The sequence below is a fragment of the Cupressus sempervirens genome, chromosome 7, assembly GCF_028749045.1.
Source record: "Cupressus sempervirens isolate cs-2001-9-10 chromosome 7, ASM2874904v1, whole genome shotgun sequence".
Taxonomy (NCBI): Eukaryota; Viridiplantae; Streptophyta; class Pinopsida; order Cupressales; family Cupressaceae; genus Cupressus; species Cupressus sempervirens.
In genome coordinates, this window is record NC_143124.1 from 154024797 (window position 1) to 154044663 (window position 19867).

The 19867-nt window shown below is 35.9% G+C and overlaps 1 pseudogene across 1 annotated transcript; it reads right to left on the bottom strand.

Moving 5' to 3' along the window:
* Positions 1-708: 708 nt before the first annotated feature.
* On the bottom strand, positions 709-2515 carry LOC149545981 (AAA-ATPase At4g30250 pseudogene; annotated as a pseudogene). The gene has a single exon (XR_016353634.1). The product of XR_016353634.1 is annotated as an AAA-ATPase At4g30250 pseudogene (transcript).
* Between the last annotated feature and the right edge of the window lie 17352 nt (positions 2516-19867).

A 19867-nucleotide genomic window follows, 5' to 3' on the forward strand; every position in this document is an offset into this window, starting at 1 on the left:
TTGATCACCCATATTTCTTTTTTACAAAGGTTAAAATGAGTTAATTGTCAAAAAATTCATACCAATTTATTTAGTTTTGAAGCTTAAGAAACTTAAAATGTATGCCATATATTTATCTTAATCTTGTACAAAAATAATTCAGTAATTATATATATATCTATAAAAATTAAAGTTAATAAATGCAATGTTGTTTATCTATAAAAATTTTCTTATTTTTTCATATTAGAAAATAGTTGAAATCCTAACATAACTGGAAATGACCAATCAAAAATGAAATTAATACACATAAATTAATTTTAAAATAAAAGGTCATCAAACTTTAGAAATTTTAAATTTTTTATTGCTTAAACTAAAGTAGGGGTCTAATGAAAACATTAATTCCCTACCTATATATAGGCAAGGACTAGTAGTAATGTTGTTGTAATGTATCTATATACAATATATCCTCTCTTGATAACAAACACGCTAATAGCTTTGACATACACTTAATATATATAGCTATCTTTTAGTTGATTATAAACCCAGATGTATCCTAGATCTTTCATTTCAGTTGTTTTCTTTGTCCTTATTTTCCTATCTTTTATCAACTCCACCATTGAAATATAATATATAGATATAGAAACATGATAGGAATCAATATACTGCAAATACATAAGTCCATACACTCCATATCAATGTCAAAATATCATTATCACTAGTCACAAAAAAAGTCACGGACAGATGCTTGCAGAGCTCTTATTTTTTCATAAATAAACAAATTACACATCTTCCCAAAAATATCTCTACAAGCAAAAGACATTCATTCGTCTCCCTCGCTTTCTTTCTCCCTTTCCCTTTCCCTTTCCGCTGCCCCATCTCCCTCCCCTGCTCGCTGACCATTCACAAAGATATCAATACAAGCAAAAGACATTCATTCATCTCCCTCGCTTTCTTCCTCCCTTTCCCCTTACCCTTCTCCCTCCCCTGCCCCCTGACCATCCCCTCTGAGAATTCATTCTTATTTTTAGCGTTTCAGATTCCTCTTCCACATTTTCGAAGGAAGTGGGTGGAACTGAATCCTTTTCTTCTTTAGCCCGAATCTTCGCATCCATAGAACAAATCACATCATTCAGCGCTTCGCTGGGCTCCTCAACTTTATTCATCAAAACCTCTATAATTTCTGCACAAGTCATCTCAACCCTAGAATTCATCCTCTCCTCCACTGCTGCGAACAGAGGATGGTCCTCAACCTGCAAATAATTGTAGGCGAGAGATTTAAACGCCTCGAAGGTGCAAAAGGAAAGGAAAATGTGCATGTCCATCCGCCCGCTTCTGAGCAGGGCAGGGTCAAGCATTTCCTTGTGATTCGTAGTAAACACAATAATGCGCTCCTCGCCACAGCAGGACCACAGCCCGTCCGTGAAATTGAGCAAACCAGACAATGTAATGCTGCTCCTCTCTGGCCCTTGCTGATCCCCTGGCGGAGAAGGATTCGAAGCCCTATCGCCCAAATTGATGGAGCAATCAATGTCCTCAATAATAATCACTGATTTCTCTTTGGTCTGCGTCAGAAGGGCCCTGAGCTCAGTGTTATCACACACTTGCGTGAGCTCCAAATCATAAACGTCATATCTCATGTAATTAGCAATGGCCGCAATGAGGGTAGATTTCCCAGTTCCAGGGGGGCCGTGAAGAAGATACCCGCGCTTCCAGGAACGCCCAACTCTTCGGTAAAACTCTCTGCCGCTCTTAAATCGGTCAAGATCTCTGGCGATTCTCGACTTGAGAAGCGGATCGAGGGCGAGAGAGGCGAAGGTCGATGGATGTTTGAAGGGCACTCCAATCCAGCCATTACCCCACCGAGCGTTTTCGTTGTTGGTATACAGCATCAGATCTTTGTTCAGCAAACTGAGCTCTTCTGTGCGATCGGCTATGTGGTCGAAGTAAGCGCGGACAAACCCTTTATCTGGATGTTCTGCTTTCAGGGTAAATTGCTGCTTTGCATTTGCCGTGTTGCCATCCCTTCCACTTCCTTCCTCGACTATGGCGTTGTGCGTCCACCAGAGCTTGACGCCGTTGAAGCTGTCTTCCACTACCTCGTCCAACGCTGGGGAAAACCCTAAATTGGTGGAGTTCTTTGCGCGAAACAGGATCAGTTTTCTAGTGCGGCTGATTCCATCCAGACCGTCGAGATAGCGCTCGACGATGTCGTAGAGATCGTTGCCGTTGACGCCATAGCTGTCTTTGAATTCGGGAATTTCCAGATGGTAGAGAGGGGGATTGAAATAATCCTTGAGATATGATAACCAGTTCATTAGGATTTTGTGCAGCTGTGGTGGAAGAATGTTTTGGAGGAGAGTGAAAAGGCCGATAAATGACCATATTTTTGCAATCAGCTGCTCCATCCTCAACAGATCAAAGGCAGGTTTATCTCTTTAGTTCGGAGAAACCTTTGCCAATTGTGGTGATCTATATCCGGCAACATAACTTGGAGAGCACGTCATAAATAATAAAATAATAATAATACACCGTCTATCCAGAATGCACATTTGGATGTATTTATTATTTAATCGAAAATATGAATGCGATGAGTTTTTTATTTTCAATTACATAATAAGTAGAGTCAAACGTGGCGGCACTTGCTTTGGGCATCTTTAAAAGTCATGTTGCGGAAATTGCGTATCCACAGTATTTAAATTGTTGCAATAACTTTAGTGAATTGACCAGTGGTCGGAAGCGTGTAGACCTTGATACCTACTACTCATCAATCTCTAAAGAAGTTTCCTTTTCGATTTAGTGGTCCTGGTCCTCCGTTAAGAGAGGCTAATAATAATTGCTTTCTAGTAAGCGATGGGTACGTGGAAGAGGGCCAAGAAAAGAGTTCAAAGTACAAAGTACTTTATGCATTTTTCCTATGTATTTATGTATTGTATGGAGTCAAATTAATTGTGTATGAAATGAAACTTATAAAAAGGAAGATGAATAGTTTCGAAAGGAGAAAAATAAAATATTTTACTTTGATAACTACTTTTGATAAAGTAATATTCTATTTTGACTAAAACTTTTACAAGGAAGTTGTATTTATGAATGGTTGGTATACAAAATTTTATCATCTACAAAACATCTAATCATGGCCACTCTTCTAAAATGTAGACTTGGTGATCACCTTTATAAGTTTTGTTCTTCATGAATAAAATGCATGTACTCCTATCTCTTGCAAAGCAAAGTTGTTGCTTGGACATGACATAGCAAAAATGTTGGGCGAGGCAATAGACTAGGTCTATTGGTACTACTTGCACTTGTTTGTAAATTTGTGAACCTTCTTATAGATTTATTTTGTTTTATTGTTCTTCATCATTGGCAATAGCCGGATATATTCTTGGTTTATTTTTTTTGAAGATAATTTCTTATGCATCGATAATCATTATATACATCTCTATCTAGATATGACTGTGTCGTTTTCTTTATTTCAATATCTCTAAGCTCTTCTCTCTTACAAAGGATAAGAAACCTTTTAATATTTTAGTTAAAAACTAGCCATAGAGGAAAAACCCAAATAGATGAGAAACCTGAAAATAGGCTCTAGAAATCATAGGTCCAATCTATTAATTTGTAAAAAATAATACATATTAAATGTTACAAAAGCCACAAACCAAAGTTTATTGCAACAATAATGTAGGATAGGTAAAACAATGCATAGAACATGTAAAGCATGGTCAAAATTGGTTGTTGGGTCTTTGGTTTGAGCTAACACTGCTTGGGACAATCATTTTTTCTTCTAACAACCCTCCATAAATTAATTATCATTTTTTTAAGATATCCCCCATGATCTAGAAACTATTTGACCTTGTCTAAAGCCTTGTTTGGTACCCATTTACAATTACTTATCAAATATCATCGATTGTATTGTTTCCCTTGCACCACAAACACCTTGGGTTTTCACAATTTACCCCTAACTGATGCTTTGAAGTGGTTTGAAGTTTACCACAAACTCCACAAACATCACACACATGGTTTTGCCTCATCACAAACCCCAATCACACATGGTTTCAAGATCACCATAAAATTTACAATCAAGTCATTTTAGATAACCACAAACAAAGAACACACTTAACACTCATTGGATCTAGGTGATGCTCACAGGGGTGAAGCACCAGGACTTCCAAGGAGGTCACCCATCCCAAAACTACTCCAGCTCAAGTGCGCTTAACAACGAAGTTTCCTTCATGGTTAAACCCAAAGCTTGCAACACCATTTGCAAAACCTTCACCAAGTGTTGTGCCTTATGAACTATTCATTAGAAAGCCACTTAAGCTCATCAATTGATAAGTAGGATATAATTTCCATAGCAAGTCAAATTGTGATATTGCTATCAAGATTTAACTATGATTTTGAGTCAAACTCATTGACCCATGTTTCATGAGTATTGACTCAACATGAATCCATCTGTCATGAGAATAAAAGGAACACTAGCATTAATTGGATCTAGGTGATGCTCATAGGGGTGAAGCACTAGGATTTCTCGAGAGGTCACCCATCTCAGTACTACTCCAGCTAGAGCGTGCTTAACATTAGAGTTTCCTCCATGGTTAAACCCAAAGCTTGTAATCCTGTCAGTTTTGACTATAAAGGATAGTTTGGCTAGAGACCAAGGAGATTCAACATACTTCTCTAAAAAGTAGTAATATGAAGTCTTGTCTTGCACATTGCCTTATCTATTTCATCAGTTATGGGATCATTCAACACCATCTTTTTGACTTAAAATATCATGCAATTCAAGGAGATCTAGGGTATGATAGATAGTGCTCACCAATGTGTACTTCGTATAAGTTGTAAATATTCCATATGCTTATCTCTCTATTTTACATAGTCCTTGCTTTGTTCTATCACTCAAATCTTCCTTTTTTTCAATTTTTTTTTAGTTGCAAAGCCCAAGTTAAAAAAACATCACAAACTAAGGAGAAAATTAAATCTAGAAAAAATAAGTCAACTTTGACTATTGAACATTTTTAGTCTTGGAATGAAGCTCAATGTGTGATGTTTAAGCAATTCAAACACCCCAATCAATGTATTCTCCAAATTCTTTTCATTGAATCCACTCTGTAAATCTTTTCATTGCATTTCATATTCACTCTAAAAAAATTAGGGCCCATTTGGTTGCTGGAATACAATTAGATAGTTTTTAGAAATTAGAATATCTTGTTGTGTTTTTTGTTTGGTGTGCAGAATAGGAATGAGGAATAGGAATATATATTCCATTTTAGCTCCAACATGAACATAAGTCCATTCCAAAAAATACATGTCATTGGAATGGAGAATAGGAATGAGTAGGGTTTTCATGTACATAAATCACTCTCTTCAGCATGAATTCATCCAAATTTTTATTTTAAAAATCTCATTTTGAGAGCAATTAAATTATCTCTGAGCTGTTGGATCAACCACTCCTCAATCCTTGGTAGGTCTCTATAGAGATACTCTGTTCAAATCTTGAGAATGACTAGTTGCAACATTTTCAAAAGACCCTCCCCTCTGTTTTCCACACCCTCCCTCGCAATATTTTCATAAGACCATCCTACATTTTCCTCTCTAATAATATTTTCATGGCCCTCACTTGTAGTGATCATTTCATGGTTATAAAGCTTGTCACTGACACTTCCATGACCCAATTTATAAGCTTCACAACCCTCACTTGTTGTGATCATTTTGACTATGATAGTGCTTCATACTGTGATATCTATGAGAGGATGTTGACGCGGCAATAAAGGAGGTTGTTTGCTTGTGTTGCACCTACAAATGACATTGGGTGGTTGAGCTTGATGCCTTGTTTTTGTTGTACGTCTTTCAGCTTCCTCTCTCCAATGACAGCTCTTTTAGATTTCCCAATTAACTTTGAGATGAAGAAAAGTAGCAACAAAGGTTGTTGAATTTTGCTTATACCTGCCAAATTCATTTGCTTGAAACATTTTGGAGAACATAGGGATGATGATAATGATAAGAGTTGAATAAAAGATAGGGATATTTCTATGCAATTTGACATTTCCAAAGCAGTGGTGGAATTCCTATTGGCACTAGGGCACACATAAATTGGTACATTTTCCTTGTACCTTATTAATTTTATAGATCAAGTGCAATTCTTTCGCTAGTTTTAAATCCGTCAGATCATTTTTCTTGGTTTTTGAAGTAAAAATGAATTATTACTAGGGGAGATTTTGATAATTTAAAAAGTTTCCTTTACAAACACTGAATGTTTCAATGTCAATTTTATTTTCTTATGAATATTTTTATTCTCGTTGGGAGGGTTTTAAATATTCTTTGTTTGTTTCAATTCATATTTATTGTGCACAAATTTACCAAGATTTTGAAAATTTCATTGCGAGGATTTGATATCGTGGTTATCCCTATAAAAATTATATAAGTTTCTTTTAAAATGATATTTTCACACACTTACTACAACAATTTAAGTAAGATAACTAGTATAAAATTCAATTCCTAATCCCACTAGATCATCATGTCATCATGATTGAAATTGCAATCCATAAAACATATAAATTTAATTCAAAAGTTCTATTTGTTTTGCCTTTCTTATAGACTCCTGAATTATATTAGTGAAAATTTTAGGGCTAATTTAGGTGTCTACTATTTTAGCTAATAATAACATATTGTGCATTTTTTTTCGGATATAAAGTACATTGGTATTTATATTAGAGAATAATTTTATATTTGCTACTTCTTTTTATTTCTTTTATCTTTTAAATTATTTTAATTTTATTTTTTCCTTATTAGAAAATAATAATGTTATAATAATAATTAATAATAACACTCTTATAGAATAAATTTTAACCATTCATCATATAAACTATTAAGATCTTTTATTTGTAAGAATATTATTTATATTCCAATTAAAAATTGACATAATTCAATGAAGTTATTAATATCTATGAATATCTAAAAAATAGTATGTGATTGTTCATGAAAATATATAACTTCAATTTCGATATGAACACATTATAGATTGCATGGTGTTGTTTTGTATTTTTGTTGGCATTATGTTGTTCTAGTTTTAGGCATTAGTATCATTTTAATAAAATTGTTTATCTTCAAATCACTCTCTTTAATTTCTCAATTATTCAAAATTATTTGAGTTGATTTATTTTCTTTTTACTTAGATTATTTGAATCTTTTGAGTTTTTTAATTTCTCTAAAATATAAATATTTTCTTCTTATTCTTTAGTCATTGTTGTAAACTCTTTGCATTCTTATATTCTTTAGTCTTGAATGACAATAAGATTTGATGAAATATATTTTAAATTATCATATAATTTCCAATATTGTTTTCTAAAAAATAGGATAAGATTGAGTTTCATTTTTCACTTGATAATTGATATCTAATAGTATTGACATCTACAAGTTCACACCTAATGATCAAAAAGATGAAACAAACAAGAATTTATAGTTACAAATACAATTGTTTCTAATGTCTTCTTATGCATTTGAATGTTGCATTTTCCTAAGAAATACAAAAAGAACAATAGGGCCCTACTATAATTTTAGCTCTTTCAAAATGGATGTTACTATGTATGAGAATGACTTATATACTAATATATGTATGAAGATTGACACTTTAAAATGCAATTGTACCATTTTTAATGTAAATTTTAATTTTTGGTTTCAAATCAAACACCTATCTATGTACCCCTTGCACCTCCTTTGGGTGCAAGTGCTAGCTATGTATTGTATGAGGTTAATTGATATGTCATTTAGCAAATGGTACTTTTTATAGAATAAATATTTAAAAGAAGTGATAGTTTCAAATTAATTTTGTGTCTATCCAATAATGAAATAAAACTTATAAAAATGGAACATAAATAGTTTAGAAGAGAGAAAAATAAAATATTTTACTTTGATAGTTACATTGATCAAATAACATTCTATTTTGACTAAAACTTTTATAAGGAAGCTCTATCCATGAATAGTTAGTACATAAAATTTTATTATCTACAAAATATCTAATCATGGCCACTTTTCTAAAATGCAGATGTCGTGATCATCTTTATAAGTTATGTTCTTCATGAATAAAATGCATTTACTCATGTCTCTTAAATCAAAGCAAAGTTGATGCTTGGACATGGCATAGCAAAAATGTTGGGCAACGCAATAGACTACTCTATTGGTACTACTTGCACTTGTTTGTAAATTTGTGAACCTTCCTATAGATTTATTTTGTTTTATTGTTCTTCATCATTGGCAATAGCTAGACATATTCTTGGTTTATTTCTTTTGAAGATAATTTCTTATGCATCAATAAGCATTATATACATCCCTGTGGTTGTGTCATTTTCTTCATTTCAATATCTCTAACCTCTTCTCTCTTACAAAAGAAAAGAGACCCTTTAATATTTTAGTTAAAAACTAGTCATAGAGGGAAAACCCAAATGGATTAGAAACTTGAAAATGGGCTCTGCAAATCATAGACCCAATCTATTAATTTATAAAGAAATACATATTAAATGTTACAAAAGTCATAAAAAATTTTGTTGTAAGAATAAAGTAGGATACATGAAATAATGTATAGAATGTGAAAAGCATGGTCAAAATTGGTGGCTTGGTCTTTGGTTTGTGCAAACTCTTCTTGGGATAATCAATTTTTCTTCTAAAACCCCCTCATAAATTAATTATTAATTTTTTTAGATATCCCCCATGATCTAGAAACTATGGAACCTTGTCTAAAGCCTTGTTTGGTACCCATTTACAATCATTTATCAAATATCATCGATTGTATTGTTTCCCCTGCATCACAAACACCTTGTTTTTTCACAGTTTACCCCTAAGTGATGCTTTGAAGTGGTTTGAAGTTTTCCACAAACTCCACAAACATTACACACATGGTTTTACCTCGTTGCAAACCCCAATTACACATGGTTTCAAGATCACCATAAACTTTTCACTCAAGTCATTTTAAATAACCACAAACAACAAACACACTGATTCTAAGGACCACAAATCATCATTATGGGAAATCATAATCTCTCTGGGCTTTTGAAAAAGAAATCCACACATGATATTGCTATAAAGATTTGAGTTTTTAGTTTTTGAGTCAAACTCATTGACCTATGTTTCATGAGTAATGATTCAAACATGAATCCATCTGTCATGAGAATAAATGGAACAAATAGCACTTATTGGATCTAGTTGAGCATCGACTAGATCGAATGAGTGCTATTTGTTCTATTTATTCTCATGAGAGATGGATTCATGTTTGAATCACTACTCATAAAATATGGGTCAATAAGTTTGACTCAAAAAAAATGCACTTCAATCCTGATAGCAACATCAAAATTTGACTTGTAGAAAATACCTTCTACTTATAAAGAAATCCATCTACTAAGATACATAGGTACCCAACCATTGTACTCACCAGTTCTATATGAATCCTTTTTTAGTTACATGTTCAAAAATATGTTAAACCAAAAAATCTTTGTGCTGTTGGAAACAACTGATAATGCACCTCTTACAATATCTTGAGTACAACATTTTCTAGATTTTTCTTTTGGGCATGGTGACATTCACTCAAAGTTAAGCCAAAATACATAGCCGATTCACAAATTCAATCTTTATCACTTGGTTGGGAGATATCAATGTGACAATATTTTATTACATGACCACTATTGACAATATCATAGCCTTTAAAAATTGATTGATGCATTCTCTCATCACCAACTCAAACACTTCACATCCCAAATTAGAACACACATTTCAGACAGATATTTGCACCATGAAAACAATCTCTAGCACACCATCTCATTTTCTAATCAACGCTAACTCTTGTAGCTAATTTAATTCTAGACATGCATACAATTTATTAAAAAATCCTATATACCTCATCTAGCAACTAATTTAAAAATAAGATCATTAACAACTACTACTAAGCTCATAAAACCCAAGATTTTTAGAAATATAAATTAAGATCTCCTCTCTTGTTTAGCAATTGCTACAACTATTATTTTCATACATTAGCAACAATCTTCTTTTATCATAGCAAGTGTGCATGCACTCTCTAGCACTCCTAATTTCATAGAGGTGCTGCAAAGATCACTACTCTATGACTAGATGCTTCACAAAATATTAATTTATCTTTGATTGTTTAGCTCCATATTCACACATTTCCAACAATATAACATTTTCAATTTTCTCTTCCTTCTAACGATATATATGTTTAGAGAAAGTTTTCCTTTGACACGATCTTTTTCCTCATTGAACGGATAGAAGACAAATCAGAGTCTTTGGCCAAATACACCATCAACCATCTTCCACTAAAATACATTCTCAATCATCTTGTTAGAGATACTTCAATAGTCTTCAATATGATCACAAGAGCTTACCCAAACCAAAAAAAAAAAAAAAAAAAAAAAAAACAGTTCACAACCCCAAACTCCAAACTTCAACACTCTAAATCAACACTCCTTCGAACTCTTCTTAAGCTCCTTCTACAACTCTTGTCAATATACGACAAATACATGCCAATGTCAAAATATCATTGGTTACAAAAAGTCAAGGACTGATGTCCGCAGAGCTCTTATTTTTAATAAATAAACAAATTACATAATTTCCAAAAAAAATCAATGACAACAAAAGACATTCATTCAACTCCCTCGCCTTTTTTCTTCCCCTTCCCCTGCTTCCTAACCATCCCCTCTGAGAGTTCATTCTTATTTTTAAGTTTCAGATTCCTCTTCCATAGTTTTCCAAGGATGTGAGTGAAACTGAATCCTTTTCTTCTTTAACCCTAACCTTGGCATCCATGACATAAATCATATCATTCAGCGCTTCGCTGGACTCCTCAGCTTTATTCATTAAAACTTCTATAATTTCTGCACAAGTCACCTCAGCACCAGAATTCATCCTCTCCTCCACTGCAGCGAGCAGAGGATGCTACTCAACCTGCAAGTAATTGTATGCGAGAGATTTAAATGCCTCGAATGTGCAAAATGAAAGGAAAATGTGCATGTCCATCTGACCACTTCTGAGCAGGGCAGGATCAAGGATTTCCTTGTGATTCATCGTAAACACAATAATACGCTCCTCGCCGCAGTAGGACCAGCACCCATCGGTGAAATTAAGCAAACCAGACAATGTAATGCTGCTCCTCTCTAGCCCTTGCTGATCACCTGGTGGAGAAGGATTCAAAGCCCTATCACCCATATCGATGGAGCAAGCAATGTCCATAATAATCACAAATTTCTCTTTGGTCTACGTCAGAAGAGCACGGAGTTCAGTTTTATCACACGCTTGCGTGAGCTCCAAATCATAACATCATATCATGTAATTAACAATGGCTGCAATGACGGTCAAACTCATTGACCTATTTTTCAGTCAAATTCATTGACCTATGTTTCATGAGTAGTGATGGAAACATGAATTTATCTCTCATAAGATTAAACAGAACCCTTAGTACTAATTGGATCTAGTTTTTGCTCGCGAGGTAGATTCTCACCTAGATCCAAGGAGTATTAAGTGTTCCATTTATTCTCATGATCGATGGATTCATGTCTAAATCACTACTCATGAAACATGGGTCAATATCTTTGACTCAAAAGAAATACGCTTAAATCATGATAGAAGTATCACAATTTGACTTGCTATGCAAAATACCTCCTACTTATAAAGAAATCCATCTACTAAGATATATGGGTACCCTACCACTGTACTCATCAGTTGTATATAAATCTTTTTCAAATACATGGTTCATCAATATGTTAAACCCAAAAAACTTTGGCGTGTCAAGTATAACTCATAATGCACCCTTATAATATATGAGGTAAAAACATTTTCTAAATTTTTCTTTTGACAAAGGTGACATTCACTCAAAGTTACGCCAAAATACATAGTCCATTCAGTAATTAAATTTCCATCACTTTGTTGGGGGATATCAATGCAACAACCTTCTATTACATGACCACTATTGACAACATCATAGCCTTTAGAATTAGATAGACACATTCTCTCATTACCAACTCAAACACTTTTCATCGCAACTTAGAACCCAAATTTTAGATGGACGTTTGCACCATGACAATAATCTCTAGCACACCATCTCATTTTGTAATCAATGCTAAGTCCCACAACTAACATAATTCTAGACATGCATATAGTTTATTTTCAAACTCTATATACCTCATCTAGCACCTATGTCAAAAATAAGATGATTAACAACTAGTACTAAACCCATAATTTTTAATCAAGATTTTAGAGATATATATTAAAATCTCCTCTCTTATTTAGCAACTGCTACAACTCTTATTTATCCTTTTCTATCAACATAATTTCCGTACATTAGCAACAATATTCTTCTCTCACAAAAAATATGCACACACTCTCTGACACTCTCATTTTCATAGAGGTAATGCAAAGACCATTAATCTATGATTAGCAGCTTAACACAATACTTATTTATCTTTTATTGTTTAACTCCAATTTCACACATTTTAAATAATATCACACTTTCAATTTCTCTTCCTTCTAGTCGTATATGTCTTTAGCACAAGCTATCCTTTGAAACAATCTTTTGCCTCATTAAATAGATACAAGACAAATAACATTCTTTGGCCAAATACACCATCAACCATCTTCTATTCAAATAAATTTTGAATAATATTGCTAGAGATCCTCCAATAGTCTTTAATATGATCACAAAAGCTTCCCCAAATAACAACGACAATTGGAAACTCCACACTTCAAACTTCAACACTCCAAATCAACACCCCTTTAGTGTTAGTTTTAGGTAGCTTGGATAGTTGTTCATCCACATGTGATTAATTGAAAAATAAATGTTAAGAGTTACAATAATTATTTATTAATTAATTGACTCCTTCTAGAAGCCCTGAGTAACCTATTGGAACTAGAAGCCCCGAGCAACTAGAAACTTCTTGGTTGAGTTGTCTTGATCAAGAAGCAACTAGAAACCTCTTGGTTAAGTACTATAAAAAGGGGTCAAGGGAGGCATTTGGAGAATAGAATAGTATAGAGAACAACAAGGGTTGTAGAAGCATTTGTAGTGTTAGCAAATGAGTTTGTAGTGATAGCAAACAGTCTTGCAATGTTAGCAAGGGCATAGTGATAATGGGGATAGCAGCAAAGAATATCAATAGGAGAAATTAAGAGGTCGTTTGAATTTTTCCAGTGAGAGGCAAAGAATTTTGTATCTCTTGATTTGCTAAAGTTAATATATTTTCCATCTACAAAACTGGCTTTCCCTTAGGAGTTTTTCTAGGGACGATTTTTCTAAAAATATTGTGTTGTTTGCGTTCTGAATTTCTTTCTATATTTTATTGGTGAAGTTGCAGTTGTGTTATTTTTCAATATTAGCTGTGAATTTGTTTTCAAAAATTTAATAATCATTTGCGATAGGAGATTAATAATTAGTGACTGTAATAGTGTTAATTTTCACATGGTATCATATCATTGTTGAGGGTAGAAGAGTTTTTCCCTAGGAAAGAAATCATGATCTCTTTAGGTTTATTATTGCTTTAATCCCTTGAGATGGCTTCTTGATTTTGGTGTCTGGAAGGCCAAAATTTCTTTATTATTGGAAGAGAATGGTATCAAGGATTATGCTATCAGTTTTGTAGTTGTACCAATGAATTTGACACATCTTGTAGCATATAAGAAGGATAATGCCAAGGCAAGGAGGATTATCCTTGGTGGTGTCAAGGATCATATTGTTCCACATATCTCAGAGCTAGATATAATGAAGAAGATGTGGGACACCATTATGAATCTGTACCAAAATGCTACCACCAACAAGAAGATGATTCTCGAAGAGAAGATGAAGAATACCTGAATGATCTTGGAAGAAGATGTTACAAGTTACCTCACTAGGCTTAGACTTGTCAAGGATGAATTAGTAGTTGTTAGAGATAGTCCCAATGATGATGAGCTAGTGGGAATAGCCCTAAATGGGTTTTCTAAATAGTGGAGTGTCTTTGTTCAACTTGTCAGTGGACAAGATACCTTACCAAGTTGGGATTGAATATGGACTGATTTCACTAAGGAGGAGTTTAGACTAAGTCTTGTGAATGGGGCCAACAAGAGTTAGGAAAGTGAGGTGGAACAGGAAAATGTTTCCCTAGTAGGGCAAGTGAAAGGAAAGAAGGGATCTAGCAAAGGATCTAACTCACAAAGTGAGAAGAAGAAGAAGAAGGGCCTTTCTAAGGTCAAATGCCTTGGATGTCATGAGTATGGTCACTATGTCAGTGATTGCCCAGAAAGGAAGAAGGCAAAGAAGTAGGTGGCAACTTCAGCAAGTTTAGATGAACTCTCCAGTAGAATGGAAGATGAGTTTGCACTTATAGCTTGTATGGTGAGCTCAACCTCACAGACTATCTAGTATATAAATAGTGGGGCATCATTTCATATGACAAGAGTTAGAGAGTACTTCTCTAGTTATAAGGAGGAGAACATCGATATCGGGTGAACCCACAATACTGGGTACCACTTTTGGGGGACAAAGGAAATCGCGAAATGATGAAAAATTCACATATAGAATTTTACGTATGTTCGCCTGAACATGCGAACTATGTTCGCGCGAACATATATGTGTGCTATTTTTGCGCAAACAAATTAAGCTTAAATAAGGTATGTTCGTGCGAACATACCTTGTTAATATGTTCATGCGAACATATTTGTAATGGCGATTTTGCAATTAAAATTCCACTTTTCCGTTTGAGATCTTGATAAATTTTCCTTTTTTGTATGTTCGTGTGAACACAAATGATTATAAATGTTTGTGTGAACACGTTAAATTAAATTTTTGGCTGTCAGATTATTTTCTCATATGTTTGTGCGAACATTTGTTCACATGAACATATTAGACAAGTTCTCGCGAACATTGTGTTCATGCAAACATCTCAAATTACAATTTTTTTGTGTTGTTTTCTGGAGAAAAATGAAATTGGCTCTTTTGACCCCTAAAATTGAGATTGAATGATCTCCTACTATAAAATAAAAAATGCCAATTTGTGCTACTCGGAGCAAGCTTTCCAACGACTATAATTGTAATACATATTATATTCATTAAGACTTTCAAATATGAGTTTAACTCATTATAGGTTCATTACTGATTCAGCATCAACTGACTTCGACACCTCGATAAAATTAGTAAATTAGGTCAATTTTTTTTGAAAAATATGTAGGAACTAGCTTATTGAGATACCTTTCTATTCAAAAAAAATAAAAAGTTTTCTCATAAATTGACTTCAAATTATCTATGTCAAATGGAACGTATGTCTGAATTATGATTCGTGTCACTTCAAAACTTCATAAACTATACAATATTAAACCAAAATGAATCAAACCAAATGCATCCTTTGGATATTGATGTTAGGAATTGTTGTCACTTAGGTTTGCACCCTTGTCCAAGGCCTATGCGCGAGGACAACCTAGTGAAACATGGAAACAACCTCCAAGCTGTGGGACTTGAACTGCGAGGTTGAGTCTCCGAAGAAGGTCGACTTCCTCTTACTATCAGGGTGCACCTAACTACTCTTGGAGAGGAAAAGGGAGAAGGAGAGCGCGAAAGAAAATCTACCTAGTTCTAATCTAAGGAGGTAATGCACCAAAATAGAGTGTTCAGACCAATCTCTGCCCATAGATGAGCTACTGAACCGTAATGAAACTAAGGATATACACATCCAAACTTGCTTTAATCAAATAACCACATACAGATTAGAAAACCAAGATGAATGACACAAGGAAAAAGTTCACTTATATATCATTCACAGGCCAGCAGAGATACAGTCATGCAAATTACAGATTTCCACAAAGCAATAGCACAGGAAAAGAATTCTTGCACTTTAATACCAATGGCTAAAGGAGATAAGTGGAGAATTAGACAGTTTAGAGGCACAGGGGAATTTACACTAGAATTACAGAGCAATAGCAGAGGAAAATTAGAGAGAAGGTCCCACTTTCAAAATTTACAAAATCTGCCTTTATAGTTCAGGCATAACTGAGATCTTTTCCTTCTTAAATGACTTCGTAGCTACCTGCCATTAAGTCCTGCGGAGGACAATCATGGGGATCTGAAGAAAATCTGATCTTGCTGCCAAATAATGCCCTGAGAAGACAGAAAAGATGCCATAACTGTGCTCTGACTAGGTAGATGGATCGATTGAGACAGTGGAGTGTCTCTCTATATTTTGCATTCATTTTTGGTGGTTTGGATTGATCGCCGAGATCAGATCTGCAAGATAACCCTCAATTTTCCTTTTTTAGTGCATGAATCAGCAAGGCTGACAAGTCAATGTATCCTTGGCACCAGAATGAGCCACGTGGACCAATAGCTTTTTATCCTTTTGCCACCCTGCTAAGTCTTTCTATGTTGACCACCCTTTATCGAACTAACCACGCCACCCTTCAAACCTTTATCATTAATTGTGACGATCACACTAACTGCCAGCTGTCAACCATCAACCTTGGCCAGGCCAGCAAGACATGTGTTAGCAAGGTGCTATGTCGCCAACATAAAGATGGTGCAACTTCCCATGGCGAGATAGTGCCAACCGTTGATTTACCTTAAATCGGACGATCATAAAGACTCGTCGTACCACTATGTTGTTCTTCCCCCGAAACCATCATACCTGGTGCCATCTCAGCAACCGCGCGACACTCAAATGACACCTGGAAATACCTGACAGACGTAACTTGGTGAGACCTGGCCCTGTTGATCCACATGGCGAAAGGGCACTATGTCGCCATGTAAAAGATCGCGCCACTTCACCATAGAAAAATGGCACCTCCCGTCGATCTGACCTAATTTGATGATCGTGAAGACTCATTGTGCTTCACACTTTGCTTCTCTCTATCAGCACACCGGCACCACCCTTGAGGTTTACAAGATAACATGGCCCCACCTAACACGTGTCACTAAGGTGCTATGTCGCCATGGTAAAGACTGCACAACTTCACCATAGCGAGATGGTACTTGTCATTGATCTGAACCAATCTGACGGCGAGCAAGATAGATCATCCCCCTCAGTGCATTAATGAAATGGAACTGGCCACGTACCAACTGACTGACGAATCCTCACTGACATCTGACAGAGCACATTTGAGACTTATCGGACACGTGGTAGGAGGGCACTATGTTGCCATCATATTCATCGTGCAACTTTAAAGAGCGACATAGCACTAACCGTCGATATTCGTCGATCCAAGGGTGAAGAAAGTTGTGTGAAACATCAGAAGATGGCGGGTCCAACCCTACTGATGTCAAGGTCCACCGAGCTAGCGATGCGTCGGAACTTCACTGCGACCACCCCTCCACGTCACCCACAGTTCCACCATGTCTTTCGCTAGTCGGGCACTATGTCGCTATTGGAAAACTCATGAGTTTTTCGATGGCGACAGGGAGCCCCACTGGCATTTCTCGTCTTTGGCCCATGAAACTGATCGCCCGTCGTGAAACTTTTCTGACCCACCAAAGAACCTTGGATGACCTGCAAAATGGACCCACCGGACATGAGTCAATAGGGCGTGATGTCGCTATGCTATCCATCATGCAACTTCTGAAAAGTGACATAGCGCTAACCGTTGATCTCCTCAGATCTGACGATGGAGAACCTACGGGCCACAGAAACCATGTTATAAGGCTTGATCGCTTAGGCAATAAAATAATATTAACTTTGGGAATTAGCCGTTGGACGGGCTGGACGTTTGAAATTTGAATCTTGGCGGGGCAAAAAATGATAACATTTCTGGCGACTCATAGGGGACACAAGCCTGCTATGTGTATGACCAGTGGCCTCATGTATTCATTGGGCTATGGAGTCAAAAAATGGGTCTGTGCATACCTAACACTACCTATGAGAGATTAAAACATGAACACCCTAAAACTCTGCAACTGCAACTAGAACCAAAACAAACTTCCTCTGCAAACTGAAACACCTCAAAATTTGCTACCTCGTAGGAAGACGGTTGTGCCTGCCCACTTGTTGAAAAGCAGGAAACAACAGAAAGAAACTAAACTACCTATATACAGGAACTCGACCCTCATCAGAAGCAAGCTTTGAGATAAATCCCATTGACTGGAATGGGAAAAACTTCACTGTTTGGCCTGCTCAGCTAAAATGCATTAGCCTGTTTGCAACTGGCAATCAGATAGGGGCCACTCCATAATGCATCAAATTTGGAATGTCTTCCTGGTTTTGCTCTGTCTGAATCCCATTTTAGAACTAAATCTCCTTGTCTGAAGGTTCTGACCCTAGCCTTCTTGTCAAAATTCCTCTTCATCTGCTGCTGATGTATCTCTAGGGTTTGTATAGCTTTATTTATCTTCTCTTCTAGTTCAATTAGCTTTGCCATTCTTACTAACATGGCACTATCTTCAATTAATTCCATCTGATGGGCCAACTCCAAGGATGGGAATTCCAATGAAATTGGGAGTCTGGCCTCCCTACCATTTACCAGCACAAAAGGTGAATTCCCAATAGATCTCTTGGGTGTTATCCTATCAACCCACAAAGCAGTTCTTAATTTCTTATGCCAGGCTCTCTGATTGTCCTCTATTGTCCTCTTCATGATTCTGATCAGATTCTTGTTGGAAGACTCAGTCAAACCATTACCTTGGGGATAGTAATTTGATGATGTGCTCAAGTAGATATTGTGGTTCATTGTCCATGCACAAATCTGGGTCCCAACAAAAGACTTAGCATTGTTCGAAATAATAGTAGAAGGAGCACCAAACCTAGATACAATCCCATCAAAGAACTCAACAACTGATGGTTCTATGACATCCTTGAAGGCAACTGCCTCTGTCCACCTAGTGAAATAATCAGTAGTAGCCAAAAATATATTTATGATCTGCACTAGATGGAGGATTAATGGGACCTATAAAATCTAATCCCCACTGAGTAAAGGGCTGATCCACCTGAATAGGATGAAGGGGGAGAGCTGGAAGCCTCTGTTTGCCTAAGAAGAAAGTACACTTCTCACACTTTCTCACATATCTATAACAATTGTGAAACAAGGATGGCCAATAATAACCAGCCCTCATGATCTTCATGGCAGTTGTTCTTACAGAGAAATGACCACCATCAGGGCCATCATGAAGTTTCTTAATCATCTTCTCAGCTTGATCCTCTTCAATGCATCTCAACAGGGTCCCATTAAAATCCCTCCTGAATAGGATAACATCAATTACAGCATAGGGAATGGACTGCAGTCTATATTGTCTTCTTTTAGCTCTGTCCAATCCCTAAGGATATCCATTCCCTGATAAGAAGCTCTTCATATCATTTATCCAGCTCCTTGGACCATTAACATTTCCTTCCTCCTGCTGCTCTGTTAATGCCATAGCAGACTCTTCATCAAAATCCTGACCTGATAACATTTCTTTGCCCAACCCTTTCCCTCTTACTAGCTTGGTAATCTAAATATCAACATCATACTCCATTACCTTAGTGATCCATCTAGCTCTCTTTTCACTGATATCTTTTCTTAACAGGAAGTCTTTTACACTGGCATGGGGCACCAACAAATGGATCCTATTGTGGGATAAGAGGTGCTTGAATTTCTTCAAGGCTCTAATGACTGCAAGGGCCTGCTTCTCAATAAAGTTGTACTTATTTTCATATTCTTTAAGCCCTTCATTGAAGAAAGCTATGGGTTGCTCCTCATCCTTGTCATTTGTTTGAGTCAAGACAACAGAGATACTTGACTCACCACCTAAAGTATAGAGGATGAAATCTTTCTCAAAATTTGGGTTCATGAGGGTAGGAGCTGAGGCTATGGCTGCCTTGATCTCTTCAAAACTCTCCTTCCCTTCCTTGGTCCATGAGAAGACCATACCTTTCTTAAGCATAGCTGTAAGAGGTTTCACCATGGTAGAAAGATT